The sequence below is a fragment of the Furipterus horrens genome, unplaced genomic scaffold, assembly GCF_987537825.1.
Source record: "Furipterus horrens unplaced genomic scaffold, mFurHor1.1.pri manual_scaffold_11, whole genome shotgun sequence".
In the NCBI taxonomy this organism is placed as follows: Eukaryota; Metazoa; Chordata; class Mammalia; order Chiroptera; family Furipteridae; genus Furipterus; species Furipterus horrens.
Genome location: NW_028327181.1, coordinates 87,455,085 through 87,467,538, shown reverse-complemented (window position 1 = coordinate 87,467,538; position 12,454 = coordinate 87,455,085). Strand labels below are relative to the sequence as shown.

The 12,454-nt window shown below is 40.7% G+C and overlaps 1 long non-coding RNA gene across 1 annotated transcript; it reads left to right on the top strand.

The window, feature by feature from the left end:
• Positions 1 to 1,048: 1,048 nt before the first annotated feature.
• LOC149998744 (uncharacterized) lies at positions 1,049 to 12,445 on the top strand. The gene is made up of 3 exons (XR_016514000.1): positions 1,049 to 1,111; positions 1,744 to 1,824; positions 12,389 to 12,445. It is a non-coding gene; the product is annotated as an uncharacterized LOC149998744 (long non-coding RNA).
• The last annotated feature ends 9 nt before the right edge of the window (positions 12,446 to 12,454 follow it).

Sequence of the window (12,454 nt, the reverse complement as noted above, 5' to 3'; positions counted from 1 at the left end):
ATATTAGAGCCAGATCTTCTAGGGCTTTGAAGGCCAAGCCAAGGATAACATGCCAGGCTACCATGTTATCACACCTGTGCTGTAGGGCAAACTTTCGCCTGCAACAGAATCACTTGAAGAGCCCGGTAAAGCTCAAGCTCCACCCCCACAGTTACTGATTCAGTCGGTTCAGAGTAGGGCTTGGATTTTGCATCTTCAATAAGTTCCCAAGTGATGCTGGCCGGTACTGGAGAACCACTTCCAGAGTGTTAATCTGGTGACCGTGTGCAGGATGGATTAGAAAGGGAGAGACTAGAAATGGAAACACCAGTGAGAAGACAGTTATACTCATCTAGGTGAACACTGAGGGACTAAGCTGGAATCAATGGAAATAAGAGTAACTATAGACAAGAATGGGTGTTTTCAAATAAAAATCCAGTACCATTTTGGTTTTTTGTTTTCCCACCACCGTACAACTGAAGCAATTAAATTCATGGGTTATTAAAGCAACGTAAAATAAAAAATGAATTTCTGCTAAAACAATAGGAAGTATCGTTCTGAATTAGTTCAAAGTTCTGAATTTTAAAAAGTAGCAACTTTCTTTCAGTTATGTGAAAAGAGATCTTTTATTTCTTCTGGTATTGAATTGGCCGAGAAAAACAGAACTAAGCCAGGAAGGTGTGTAAGTGTGAGGCTATTTCTTTTTCATACTAGAAATTTGTAATTAAATATAAAGATAAAAGCTTTCAGCTCATAATTTAAATTTGATGAGGCCACGAAATGTCATCTAATCAATTCTTCTCTCAGAAAAGATTATCTTCAAAATTTATCAAGATCTATAGTTGTATATTTTCTTTATAAAGATCATGAGGGTGAGATTGTTCAGGGAGGTGAGGGCAGGTTTACGAGCTCTGGAAGGTTCAAATCCCAATTCCTAAGGTTTAGAGTTTAGACTAAAGCTACGTATTCAATATTATCATTCCAACCTCTACCAATTATTTCTACTATTTAGGTATCTAATAGCTAATTCAGGGAATATTTCTCCTTTCCTTTTTTCTAGAGATTTATCTGGCAATAATATAAAATCTATTGGTAAGAAATCTTTTCAAGAGATGCCTTTCCTGGAAACTCTGTAAGTTATAACTATAACTTCATTATGTCTAGAATTTTTATAAAACTTAATTGTAAATCTCTTTGTTATTTCTTTTGAAGTAAGATTAAAATTGTATTAGTAGAAAGCTACTAAAGTTATGTAGCAAGTCGTTTTTGTCTCTAGCCCAGACTAGTGTGAGAATTATCTCACAGATCGGAATGACGCATTCTACAGCAGTGATTCTCAGCCAAGGTGGTTTTGCACCCAGGTGACACTTGGCAATATCCAAAGACATTCTTAGTTGCCACGATTGTAGATATGCTACTGGCATGTAGTGGGCAGAGGCCGGAGTTGTTCAACATCCTACAGCGCACAGGACAGCCCCTGTAACAAAGAATTATCTAGCCCAAAATGTTAAGTTATGTAACCCTGTGCTAGAGAAATAAAGACCACTTAATGCAAGTTTTTTTCAAGTACTTACTGTTTTGTATCTAATGCACTGCATGTGTACGCATGAAAGCCTAGCTCATATGAGATATCTCCCACAGTGAGATTTATTTAATGCATAGAGGGAGTATTGAGGTTGTTTTATCATATATAAATTAGAATCACTGCCAAAAGATCTGAATTGTTTTTATTTTTTTGTTTTTTGCTTGTGTCTTCTTTTGAAGAAATCTTGGTGGCAATTCAATCAGAGAACTGAGCCCCGGGACATTTCAAACCTGGCATGGAATGAGGTTTTTACACACCTTGTAAGTGAAATAGAAGATAAATACATGTAAAAAGCTATGGGTAAACACATGATCCAGTGATTGGTGAGCTGGGTGTAAGCCCAGTTTGAACTCTGGGAAGTATGGCTTAAGAGCCATTCATTCTTCTCAAATGAGGAAACTAAGGTACAAAGAGGCCAAGGACTTGTCGGACTCATACGCAGGCTCCGCTTTCCCCAGCACTGACCTTCGGCGGGGGCGATAAAAGGCAGCAAGCAAGTATCATTCAAAGTAGCATCGTCCTGGCTATCCCAGCGGTGCTGCTGCTCTGACTTGTGAATGGTCCTTGAAATTCCACTTCTGAATTGAACTTAGATTCCTGCTCATGTGCAAAGTTTCTGACTGCGTAAATGTATGGAACATAGGACTGAAAGAGTTTCAGCTTAGCTCAGAGTTCTCCTCAACCATGGGTCTCTTAAACAATAAAGCAGGAAGTCTTCCTAAAAACCTGCCACAGGGCACATCTCTCCTCAATAACCCAGAATGTTATCTTTTTGAGAAAGTATGTAACTCTGAAGCGAATTGTCTGTGGCAATGGGAACCTTTGAGGTATGGGAAAATATGCTATTTATGTTAAGGTGTGCTGTGAAAAAATAGTCATAAAGAAAATACATCGCTGTAGCCTAATTCCAATTTCTTTCCTGACCACTCGTCAGTGGGAAGTGTGGGTTTTATCCCCTCGCAGCTCAAAAATTCTGTGATTTCTCAGTGATACGAGCAAAGCAGAATGCATATGTTCAGGGTCCTGAACAGGATTTTGAACTTATGGTGAAGATTGTCCCCTCCACCTGCCTTTGAAAAGACTGTCTTACCGTCTTATGGTTCAGAAATCCAATTTCCCACAGTTTCGGGTTAGATGCAGGTGTTCAGGGTGTGTCTGGCGCTGGACTGACAGTTCCTGCAGGTGTCTCATCTGTAGCAGCCTTCCTTTTCCCTGTTTAGTTTGCTGATCCCTAACTTGGGGAAAGAAGACTGAGGGTCAGTTTTCCTTTGGCGCGCGCATCAGAGCAGCAGGCTTCTGGGGTCCTCCCACCCAGAGGTCTCGGTAGTATGAGTACGATGTCATAAAGTCACCAGCTTTGCCAAGCATTGTGTAACACGGAGAGTTTCTTATAAGAACCTGAGTTTCACTATAGTTAGGAAGGCAGCACAGGAAGAAAAAAGGTTTCCTGGGCGCCATGCCCACTGTGTATCAGCACTGTCCTAAGTGCTGGGGGTACAAGGAAGAATTGGGCAGGGACTTTATCCCCAAGAAACTTTGATACTGGAAGGAGGAAGACGGATGTTGTTGGGAAGAACATAGGAGACCCACGCCAGCATCTCTGCAGCAGGGTAACGGGAGAGGAGGGAGACTAAGTGGGAAGTGGGGGGTGGGTTAGAAGAGATTCGTCATCCAGGAGGCACCAGCCTGCAGTTCTTCAGTTTCTGGGTTCATCTTAAACGACAAGAAAAGGTGTTAGAAATAAAAATACTCCTGTGATTTGCATAGAGCTGTACTGCTAGAACTAATTCACAGTTATTTTCAAAAGCTTGTCGCAATGCCATCAGTGTGTTCTGGAGGCTGGGCTCCTTTGTTTGGGGCCAAATCTTTGTTAGGGACAAGGCTAATTTGCTTCAGGAAACATCTGCCACAATAAGGTGTAAACTAAATTGCATCTTTTTCCAAAGGCAACTTGCCCAGGGAAGATGCCACCCCTCAAGTTGAGTCATTTGATCGTCTATACAATGTATTACTGGTGTTTTTATACGTTGAAACGATACTTTTCTCTGCATTAAACAAGTTTGTGACAAGTTTGAGGTAGACTTATCATGAACTGAATGGAACTTAAGCTTCAGAGCTCTTCACTTGCATGGGTGCCTTTCAAAGTTTTAGGAGGCGCACTAACAATTTTCATATTTCTAGTTTGGCATGTTTGTATTTGGATTTCCCAGAACAAATGATGCTCAAGCTCCACAAAATCTTGATTCACCCCTGGGGTTCAGGTAATTATAATTCAGTAAGTTTCTTGAATGAAGTCTTTTTTATTTTTAAGTATGTTTTATTGATTATGTTGTTACCGTAGTCCCAATTTTTTTCCCTTTTGCTCCCCTCTGCCCGGTACCTCGCTTGCCCCAGTAATCCCACCCCCTTAGTTCATGTCCATGGATCTTGCATATAAGATCTTTGGTTTCACCATTTCCTATATTATTCTAAACTTTGCCCTGTCTATTTTGTACCAACCAATTATACTTCTTAATCCCTGCACCATTTCCCCATTTCTACTTCTTCCCCATCCCAGCTGATAACCCTCCAAATTATCCCCGTACCTATGATTCTGTTCCTCTTCTGGTTTGCTTAGTTGAATTTTGTTTTTATTGTTTAGATTCAGTTGTTGATAGTTGTGAGTTTGTTGTCATTTTAATGTTCATAGTTTTGATCTTCTTTTTCTTAAATAAGTCCCTTTAACATTTCATATCATAATGGCTTGGTGATGATGAACTCCTTTAGCTTTATCTTTTCTGGGGAGCACTTTATCTGCCCTTCCATTCTAAGTGATAGCTTCGCTGGATAGAGGAATCTAGGTTGTAGGTCCTTGCCTTTCATCACATTGAATACTTCTTGCCAGTCCCTTCCTGCCTGCAAAGTTTCTTTTGAGAAATCAACAGATAGTCTTATAGGCACCCCTTTGTAGATAACTACTTTTCTCTTGCTGCTCTTTAGTTTCTCTCTTTATCTTTCACCTTTGGCATTTTGATTATGATGTGTCTCGGTGTGGTCCTCTTTGGGTCTAGCTTGTTTGGGACTGTTTGTGCTTCCTGGACTTGTATGTCTATTTCCTTTGCCAAACTTGGGAAGTTTTCCTTCATTATATTTTCACATAAGCTTTCAATTTCTTGCTCTTGCTCTCCTGGCACCCCTATGGTTCAGATGTTGGCACGTTTAAAGTTGTCCCAGAGGTTCCTCAGCCTCTCCTCATTTTTTTCAATTCTTGTTTCCTCATTCTGTACTGGTTGACTGATGTTTCTTCCCTGTGTTCCAAATCATTGATTTGAACCCCGATTTCCTTCCCTTCAGCATTGGTTTTGTGTGGATTTTCCTTCATTTCACTTAGCATCGCCTTCACTTCTTCCCTTATGCGTTTGCCGTACACAAGAATGTCTGTCAAGCCTGTGAGCATCTTTATCACCAGCGTTTTGAACTCTGCATCTGCTAGGTTGGCTATCTCCTCATCTCTTAGGCTGGCTATCTCCTCATCGCTTATTTCTTCCACTGGAGCCTTGATCCGTTCCCCCTTTTGAGCCATACTTCTCTGTCTCCTCATCTTGACAGGCTCCTGTGTTTGTTTGCCTCTGTGTCTTAGATAGAGCTGTTGCTCCTGTTTGTTGCAAGGGGTGGAGCCTGAGGTATTCATCAGTACAGGGAGACCCGTTTCACCACGTTGTGATGCTGTATGTGGGGGAGGGGACAGAGAGGGAACAATGCCGCTTGCTCAGCACCTGCCCCTTTTCCAGGCACTTCTCCCACTTCTGTATGGGACTGGCGCCTCTCTAGCTGTTGCCCTGCCCATTGTGCCCTCAGTGAGTGGGCCTGCAGTCATTCTAGGACAGTGGGGGCCCTTTAAACAAGCAGGCTCTGCTGAGAGACCAGCAGTTTCTTCCTCCACTCCAACCCCCACCGGTTTGCACAGTCAGAAGCAATGAGGTTTGATTTTCCCTGGTGCCGGGACCCTGAGCTGTGCAGTCTGGCCGGGAGCGCTCCCCAGGTGTCCCTCCCTGCTTTTTGAAATGTGTGACTGCGCTTTCTGCCGGCCTGCTGCTGCCACTGCTGTTGCTGCTGCTGCTGTCACCACCACACTGCGTCCTCTCCGCCCCAGCTCCACCCCTCCTACCTGTCTGGATGAGTATTTCTTCTTTATATCTTTGTTTGTTGGACTTCCATGCAGCTTGATTTTCTGCAACTTCTGGTTGTCTCTAGTTTTGAGGTAGTTGTAGTCCTTCTTAGTTGTGGAGAGAGATGCAGGGTGTCTGTCTAGGACTCCATCTTGGCCGCAAGTCGTTGAATGAAGTCATAATATTACTGTTAAACACTCAATGCACTGAGCCACACCAGCCATGGCTGATGGCTTGTTTTAAAAAATTCTTTTAGCCCTGGCTGGTGTGGCTCAGTGCACTGAGCGCCGGCTTGTGAACCAAAGTGTTGCCGGTTCGAATCCCTGTCAGGGCACAAACTTGGGTTGCAGGCCAAGTCCCCAGTAAGGGGCACACAAGAAGCAACCACACAGTGATGTTTCTCTCCCCCTCATTCTCCCTCCCTTCCCCTCTCTTTAAAAGTAAAATAAAATACTTTTAAAAATGCTTTTATCTCACTTCAGTGATTCTAACGATACAAGCTCCATGATTTTAGAAAACAAAGGACTCTATAATGCAGAAAGGCTGTACCTCATCCAGGTAGAGCGCATTCACATTCTGGCTTGTCCGTGGTACCTCCATATTGTGCCAAGATCATAGGCACTGAGAGGATCTGAGAGGAAAATCCAAGCCTTATCCCTGTTGAATTATTGACCCCACTCTTGAGAATATCAGTGAGGTAAGTCAGGCCACACGCTGAAGGCAAATTGAGCATTGATCACAGAGACACCCTAATGCTCCCCTTGTCTACTAACCTTGATTGGGTTCCTTTAGATAGCTGTGGGCAACTAAAGGATGCCCTTTTTGGTATGGACTGGAATCTTGGCAGCTTATTCTTGGGTTCTGAAAGGCATAAACAAGACACTAAAAATAGCAGTGAGGAATCTGTCCTTTAGGATCATCCAGGGGGGGTCATTTTATTTGTAATAGTACAAAGGTTTTGAGATTGTCAAACCCAGCAGCTTACGATGATACTTCTCTTTTTCCAACTGCATCTTAGTCTTCTCATTTATAAGAAGATATTTTCTTTCTCTCAAAAGCATAGTAATTCATCCTCTGCCCCATGTTTCTTTAACACTTACATTTATTAGGTGCTTATTATGTTTCAGGCAGTATACTTGGTACTTTTAATTATGATACAAGTAAGATATCGTGACTAAAGTTCTTAGAATAGTGCTTTCCACACAGTAAATGCTCATCACGTGTTACCTCAGGCTGTATCTCATTTTCCCAACAGCTCTTGTGACGCAGGTATCATTATTCCCATTGGAACTCAGAGATGTTAAACAACTTACCTAGGCTTACACTGTTAATAAGTGGTAGAGCCACTTATGAGCTTTGCAAGGAATTTGCTATTCCTTTTGGCCATTATGAATAATGCTACTATGACAGTCCCATACCTAGGAATGTGTTTCTGTGGACATGTTTTTAATTCTCTTGGGTGCATACCTGGGAGTGAATTGCTGAGTCATATAGCAATTATACGTTTACCTTTTTTGAGGAAGTGCCAAACTGTTGTACACAGTGTCTTCACCATTTTGTATTCCCACCAACAGTGTGTGAGGATTTCAACTTCTCCACATCCTTGCCAGCGTTTGTTACTGTCTGTCTGTCTGGTTATAGCCATCTGAGTGAATGTAAGGTAGTATCTCAGGGTATTTTTGATTTGTATTTGCCTGCTGACTTCAGACATTAAGCATCTTTTCATGTGCTTATTGGCCATTTGTATATCGTTTTTGGAGAAATGTCTCTTTAAATCTTTTGTCCATCTTAAAATTTGGTTATTATCTTTTTAATGAGTTGTAAGAGATCTTTACATATTCTGGATATTCTAAATATGAGCCTTTATCAAAGATACGAGTTGCAAATATTTTCTCCCATTCTTTGAGTGGTGTTTTCAGTTTTTTTAATATGTTTTATTGATTTTACTGTTACAGTTCTCCCAATTACTTTTCCTCTGCTTCCCTCCACCCTGTGACCCCCCTCCCTCCAGTTGTACCCCCCACTTAGTCCATGCCCATTAGTTGGGAATATAGTTCTTCTCAACATCTTCCTGTCTACTCCACTCCCTCCTACTATGCGTCTTAATTCCTGCATCATCTCCCTCCCTTTCCCCCCTTCCCCCCCTTCCCCCTTTCCGCTGACCTCCCCCCATAATGTTCCCCATACCTATCATTCTTTTCCCGCTCTCATTGCCTACTTAGTTTGCCTTTGTTTTGATTCCCTAGCTTCTGTTGTTGGTTGTTGTGATACAATTTTCATTTTAATGTTCATAGTTTTGATCCTCCTTCTCCTAAACAAGTCCCTTTAGCATCTCATATAACAGTGGTTTGGATCTCATGAACTCCTTCAGTTTTACTTTGTCCTGGAAGCACTTTCTCTGCCCTTTCATTCTGAATGAGAACTTCACTGGATAGAGTAATCTTGGTTGTAGGATTTTGCTTTTCATTTCTTTGAATATTTCTTGCCAGTCTCTTCTCGCCCTCAGAGTTCCTTTTGAGAAATCAGCTGATAGTCTAATTGGGACCCCTTTGTACATAATTCTCTTCTTCTCTCTTGCTGCTTTTAAGACTCTCTCTTTATCTTTAATTTTTGACATTTTGATTATAATGTGTCTTGGTGTGGTTCTTCCAGAGTCCAGTGTTTTTGGAACTCTCTGTGCTTCCTGGACCTGTAAGTCTGTTTCCTTCCCCAAGTTAGGGAAGTTCTGCTTCATTATTTTTTCACATAATTTTTCAATTTCTAGTTTTTCTTCACCTTCTGGCAATCCTATAATTCAGATGTTTGCTCTCTTATAGCTGTCCCAGAGGTTTCTGAGCTCCTCCTCATTTTCCTCACTTTTTGTTTCCTCTTTCTGCATTTGTTGACTGTTTGTTCTGATTTGTTGATTTGATCCCTGGTTTTCCTTCCCTCGCCACTTGTTTCATATGTGTCTTCATTCATTTCAGCAGGACTAGCCTTCATTCCTTCCCCATCTTGATTAAATCCCGCTGTTATTTCTGTAAGCTGTCTTATAACTATAGCTCTGAACTGAGCCTCAGAAATGTTATCTATCAGTTCGTCCGTTAATTCATGTATTTGCTTTCTAGTCAGCTGCATGATTGAGATCTCTATCATTAACCCTGCCATCTTGGCAGGTTTTTGCTCCCTGGGCGGGGCTGTCACACCTTCTATGCTATAGGGGGTGGAGCCCCGTGCATTTGTCACTACCAGGCAACCTTTCTCACCACACTGCGGTGCTTTGCATGGGGGCAGGGGTGCAAGATGGATTCCTGCCGTTCTCTCTCCACTGAGAGACCGGGAGCCTCCTCCTCCGTCCCCACGCCCTCTGGGCCTCACAGTCCGAGGCAATGGGGTCTGCCTTCCCTGGCGTTGGAATCATGAGCTGACGGGTTTGGTCTGCAGCCAGGGGTGCTCCCAGGTGCTTCTTGCCTCCCCTTAAATACGGGTGTCTGTGCTTACTGCAGTCCCTCCGCCCATCGCTGTAGCTGCTGCCACCAGCACAGCTTGACCTCTCCGCCCATGCTTCGCCTCTCCTACCTCTTCCGTCGAGCACCATTTGTTTATAACTTCATACCTTGGACTTTCATGTAGCTTTATTTTCTGGAACTTCTGGTTATTTCTGGTTTTGTGGTAGTTATAGTCCTTCTTAGTTGTGGAGGGAGACGGAGCATATCAGTCTAGGCCTCCATCTTGGCGGGAAGTCTGTGTTTTCATTTTCTTGATAGTGTCCTTTGAGGCACAAAATTTTTTTCATTTTTATAAAGTCTAATTTATCTATTTTTCCTTTGGTTGTGCTTTTAGTATCATATCTAAGAAACTGTTGGTCTAATCAAGGTCATAGACATTTATCCCTTGTTTTCTCCTAAGGATGTTACAACTTTAGCTCTTACATTAAGGTATTTGATTTATTTTGAGTTAATTTGTACATATGGTGTGTGAAGTGTAGGCAGAGTCCAACTTCATTATTTTGCATGGGGATACACAGTTGTCCCAGCACCATTTGAAAAGACGGTTCTTTCCACATTGAATAGCTTTGGCACCCTTGTGGGAACTCAATAGACAACACATGTGAGGGTTCATTTCCGGACTGTCAACCCTGTTCCATTGATTGCTATGTCTAGCCTTATGCCAGTCCCACACTGTGATTGCTGTGGCTCTGAATTAGGTTTTGAAACCAGGATGTGTGTGTCCTTCCACATTGTTCCTCTTTATCAAGATCGTTTTAGCTATTCTTGGTCCCTTGAATTGTCATATGATTTTAAAAATCGCTTGTCAATTTCTGGAAAGAAGTCAGTTGAAATTTTAATAGAGATTGCATTGAAACCATAAATTGATTTGGGGAGGAGGGTCATTTTAACAGTATCATCTTCCAATGCCAAACACATCATGTCTTTCCATTTGTTTACATCTTTTAAAAGTTTCTCTACACAATGTTTTGTAGTTTTTAGTATGTGAGTCATACACTTCTTTGGGTATTTCATTCTTTTTGATGCTGTTATAGCTGGAGTTTTTTTCTTTATTTCATTTCTGGATTATTCATTCCTAGTGTATAGAAATACAGCTAATTTTTGCATATTGGTCTTGTATCCTGCAACCTTGTTGAACTCATTTATTAGCTCTAATAGTTCTTTCCTAGATTCTCAGGAATGTGTCCCATGGTCTTCCAATTTCCTGAGCATATTTTGAAGCCCTTCAGAGTTTTTATGGATATCTCATTTCTCAGCTTTGATTTTTAAGCTTTTTTGTTAGGCTCTCTCTCTTTTTTTTTTTTTAAAATTTGCACCAACTGTTATCTGTTGCCTCAGCGGCTGCCCTCTTAAAACATTTACCTGCAATTGTTTTCACAAAATTGCCCCTGAGGAGAGAGGCTTTTGGCGCTACCCAGCTCTCAGTCACGTCAAAGACAAACCTTTTCAGTGAGTCTTCAGGGAACTACCAGACAGTTCTTTGGGAATGAGATTGTATTCCATTCTGTTCCCTGTGGTACTGGGCATGTGGGCTGTTTTTCAATGTTACCCATGGGATGGAGAGCAAAGCTCTAAGAAGAATTAAAACAACACAGATCATTGATCTTACAGAAACCAATCACTTTTCTTGAATAAGTGTTCCCTGGATTCCTGCAAGCGTGCTGGTTAAATTTTCAGTTTAAAAACAATTGAGTCTTTTTTTTTCCAGTTGTATTTTTTGTTGCTTTTGTAGAAATGAATTTTCAGGTGTCCTTACTTCATAATTTTTACTAATTTGCCTACAACATGGTTTTAAACTTGACTATACGTTAGTTAAATACTTAATCGTGGGGGATGATTAGGAAACAGAAATAAAAACAGAAAATGTAATTTATCATTGAGGGTCTCCCAGATGGGTACATGAAATTTGAAAATCTATTTCTTTATTTAGTGGTCTCACAAGTAAGGTTAAATTACAAGTTATTTTAAACCCCTTTTCTTCATAGAAGTTAAACAGGCTTTGGAGTCAGAACTGGGTTCAATGCCACCTCTGCTTCTTACTAGCTTGATGACCTAGGACAAGCAATACAACCTCTCTGTGCCTCAGTTTTCTCATTTGTAAAATGGGGTAATAATAATATTTATCAGTAAGATTATTGTGAGGGTTACACTAACGATTCTTGAGAAGAGTTAACCTAAAAACAGACTTTCTTTTCTTTCTTATTTTTGTCTGTTTTGCTTGTTTTAAAGAGTCAAGAATAAAATTTATTTCAGCATTTGAAATACAAAATTTTGTCAAAAAACACATTTGTTCATTTTATTGAGATGTAGTTAAAATGTTATTTATTTATTAAACAAGCATTTATTAAATACCTAGAAAATTTTAGGCACTAACAGTCCAAGAAATTGACAAGTAAACAGGTGATTACATGAAATGTAAGGAAGCTTGTGATATAAGAATACACATGGGAGTATGTGATGAGAGTGTGGTTTTCACCAGTTCCTCTTAAGATTTATCCCTTCTTTGGCTCTAAAACCAAGGAGTTGGTCCTATTTTTATTTTTAACTGGGTGGTTTAAACTGGAATTTAAAAAACTTTCTGTAGATGAAGAAAAGCAACTTGAATTATGGAGGATGCCACAATAAGTATTTTCTGTAGAGCAAGAGTTTCCTGTCAGCATAGTCACCTCTAGGGTTTTCCATCTGAAAGTTCTTTGGCATACTTTTTTCTTTGCTATCCGCTTATTTCTTCTTCTTCTTCTTCTTCTTCTTCTTCTTCTTCTTCTTCTCCTTCTCCTTCTCCTTCTCCTTCTCCTTCTCCTTCTCCTCCTCCTCCTCCTCCTCCTCCTCCTCCTTCTCCTTCTCCTTCTCCTTCTCCTTCTCCTTCTCCTTCTCCTTCTCCTTCTCCTTCTTCTTCTTCTTCTCCTTCTCCTTCTCCTTCTCCTTCTCCTTCTTCTTCTTCTTCTTCTTCTTCTTCTTCTTCTTCTTCTTCTTCTTCTTCTTCCACGTTCTCTTCCCCACTTTATCATTTAGAGACCTGGGTAGCTCCCCAACAAAGAGTGTTTTACAGATTCTCTGGGTGATCTATTAGTAAAGACAGAAAATAATATTTTTTTAACCTTCTAGTTTTGTACCAATAAAATGAATATAAACTTTTGGGGCAATTATTGAAAATGCAGATAATTTTTATTCTATTGCATTTTTTTCAGAATCCTCAGCCATAACCCTTTGAGAAGTCTTGATGATCCCTATCTTTTTAATTTGCCAGCATTAAA